Raw genomic sequence first — 3547 nt, forward strand, 5'->3', positions numbered from 1 at the left:
ACACACACACACACACACACACACACACACACACACACACACACACACACACACAGACTGTCTGACTGGGCGCAACTAGGTAGGACTGAACCATTCAATGTTTGTACTGAGGGGTGTGATATGGCAGGCTACCTGGAGGATTTTAGCAAAAAAGGAATGGACAAACACACCACAATTTTATTTCTGAAATTCCAAGAAGCCCTAAATATTATATTAGGGGCCCTAAATAATTTTCTCAGATAATTAATGTTCTATGTTCATGTAGTATTTTTGAGGGCCCCTATCAGCCCAGGGCCCTTGGAATCATCCTAGCTTCCCCTCCTTTAAGAGCCCCTGCATGGACGAAACCCAATCCAAACAGGAGTGGAAAATCAAAGGCCACAAGTAAGGAACCCAAATGGCACTTGTGGGTTTTGAACCCTGAACTTAGTTGCTGTAATGAAGAATGTTTTCTCTTTCATCATGGTGGCCATTATTCTGTTAGCCTTGTGAGCCGCACTCATACCACCCTCAAGCTAAAAAATAGTAAGAACTTTTTGATGTTATTATTTTCTATCAATTTGATGCAGTATTACTAATATTTTGTTGCTCTTATATGTAACATGCTGATTTACAAGGAATTCAAGATATGAAAACACATTTTCACTTGAATGGGGGTAAAAAGGAAACAGCTCTTGATTGATTTGACTGATTCTGACTTTATCTGTTTGTCATGTTGATCAGTTGTCATGTTGATCAGTTATCATGTCATGTGCATTTATTTATTCTCTCTGCAGTTTCTATATTTGTTAGAGTGATGATTCTGTCACACTACATGTGCTACTGAAAATAAATTCCATTCAAATAGAATTTGTCTGCATCAGCCACCTTGGAGTTTTGTTTTTTATGTTTTGTTATGTTGCACAAGGATGGCTATAATTAGGAGCGAAAGACTGACACTGATGGGGAGTGGGGATTAGGGCAGAGCAACATTTGGTAAGAGTACCACATATTAACAAGCATTTACCCCAGGTTGTGACTAAAAACTGGGCTCATATTATAAACTTTCAGTGTCAGGTTTCAAATTGCCCCTAATAGTTTGTAGGTGGTTGCAAAGTACAGTGTGTATGTAAGCATTATGTATGGAGGCTCATGGGATAATCTAGAGTCAGAGCTCGTCATTTGGGTGTCAGTGCTTACTCAGGAATATACATTTTGGTATCTACGTGTGTTTCTTTATTTATTTACCCAGAGACCTGCTGACAGTAGGAAGAGTGTGGCCCTGAATGAGTCACGCACAAGGACATGATATGTGCCAGAGAAAAAGGAACAGGGAAATGGAACAAGGAGACAGGTAGGTTGAGATTAAAAAAGAGTGAGGAAGATGAAGTTAAAGAGAGAAAATAATAGAAGAAGGGGGTTGGGGAAGAGTATTTAAGTGGTGCCGTGCATACATGTGCATTCTTTCTGTTTTTCTAATGTCAGACTCAGATTTGTGAGTCATGCAGGTTACACAGGGATTTGGACCCAAACGCAGACACATAAGCAGGGCAGGTGCCGTTCGAAGATTTAATGGAGAATAACAAGATTTACAAGGATTACCAGGCATGCAGTGGTCAGAACAGGGAAGCAGCCCAAAACAAGTTCAACAGGGAACAGGCAAAATAAAATAAAAAAAGGCAAGCCAAGAGAACAAAGTATAAGTCCACACAAGAATTGCGAAAACACTAGGATATGGACCACCTAACACATGGCTTCAACGACAGTCTGACAAAGAGACAAGGGAAGCACACAGACTAGATACACTCAGGTGAAGGGAGACAGCGGGACACAAAAACTACCAGACAAATGAGGGGAAAACAGCATTTCACAATAAAACAGGAAATACTATACAAAAACTCTCAAACCATGACAACAAGACATTGACTATGATACAGTATCTGTACTGCAGTACTGCAATAGAAAATGAGAGACACATCAACAACAAGATAAACAAGACAAGACAAACAACTTAAGATGATTTTTAGCCAGAAGGGCAAACCATGTGGACTTGAACACATTTTCAGCGATACAGATAAAGAAAAGTTGGGTGGAGCTTGTAGGTGAGCGGAACAGTGGGTTGTGTGTAACTGCTGATGAAAAGATTCTCTTTTGTGCTGAACAGCTCCGCTTACTCTTTTGCGGAAGGAGGCCACTCAGGCTTAGTTTTCCCCAGGGTGCCAAACAGGCTGGTCTTCTTGGCCTGTAAGGCGTTGGCCAGTTTCAAGTGAAGAAATGATCTGGTAATATTTCTTCCCTTCCCCAGGAACGGCTCCCCCAGGTTTCAGCACCACACTCTCTCCCACGAGCTGACTCGTGGCTCATGACTTGCCCAGTCATGAGCTGTCAACACGGTGCTGATGTGCCTCAGCCACAATGCAGTCCCTGATGTGTTTCAGCATGCCATCGTCAAACACACACAAGAAGGCCGTGAGCGCATCTCCGATGTTGCGCTTCGTGTGTGCTGTGGGCCAGCACAATAGAACAATGGAATAGTGCGAAATTCACTGCGGCCAATATGACCGTGTATAGCCGAAATAGGTAAAAATGAAATCATATTTTCTTGGCCTTTTGTGTAATTTATATAAAACCTATTGTAAATAAAAATACAAACACTTAGGAAAAGTCAGGTACCAGCAAGATTGTATTTTTTTTATTCAACAAAGTTATTGCACATATAAATTTCAAAACGGTCAAAATGACCGTCGTGGCCGTTCTAGTGTTAATAATCTTGTAATGCAGCGTTAAGGTGTATTCACATTACACCGGAATAACAAGGCTCTTGAGCTGCACATTCCACATTGGTTGGTGCAGTATTTACCACTCCATAACTCCTTGTGGCACTGTAACTTTACTAAACGGCGCCACCTTAGCTACAATGCTAACGTTGCTAGCAGTAGATCGCAACATTTCAGATACTCACTCTGTGTTTTTGTAACAAACCTGGTAGCTGCATCTGCATGTTGATATTTCGCCAGGCGAATAACTGTCAGGTCTCTATATGAGGCCAGTTTGTTATTGTACAGTTCTGGAACAGAAATAATTTGTTTTTCGTACATCTTTCAGTTCAAACAGTGGTCAACGCAGTGTTTGACTACTCCCACAAATGTTATGGCAGCTTGGATCAAAGTTCAACAAATTTTAACTTTCAGCGCACCCTTGCTTTGCTTGGTGCACCGCAGCCATCTGCGCAGAGCTGTCACAACGCACCACAATGTCTTTCCAATAAGTTGAATATACCTTTATTTTTTAATCTTGTCATCTGAGTGTGTTCATGATAATCTTACATGTGCAAATTAGTTGCACCGTTCTTCTGTTAAGGCCCAGGCACACCAGCAGTTAAAACAGCAAAATTAATTTCAATAGAATCGACATAATTAGTGGATTTGCTCGTGGGGCAAAGTAAATCCACGCAAATCTTTCATGTGAACATTAACACTGATGAACTTTAACATGCAAATTTGTGCTATTAAAGGGACAGTTCACCCCAAAATCAAAAATACATATTTTTCCTCTTACCTGTAGTGAT

At 40.9% G+C, this 3547-nt stretch overlaps 1 long non-coding RNA gene across 2 annotated transcripts; it reads left to right on the forward strand.

Moving 5' to 3' along the window:
* Nucleotides 1-347: 347 nt before the first annotated feature.
* On the forward strand, nt 348-3003 carry LOC122879423. 2 transcript variants are annotated; one of them, XR_006378706.1, is made up of 3 exons: nt 348-384; nt 1232-1333; nt 2285-3003. It is a non-coding gene; the product is annotated as an uncharacterized LOC122879423 (long non-coding RNA). The 2 variants fall into 2 exon arrangements; XR_006378705.1 differs by having other exon boundaries at nt 372-525.
* Nucleotides 3004-3547: the final 544 nt, after the last annotated feature.

This window comes from Siniperca chuatsi, linkage group LG7 (genome assembly GCF_020085105.1).
Source record: "Siniperca chuatsi isolate FFG_IHB_CAS linkage group LG7, ASM2008510v1, whole genome shotgun sequence".
NCBI lineage: Eukaryota > Metazoa > Chordata > Actinopteri > Centrarchiformes > Sinipercidae > Siniperca > Siniperca chuatsi.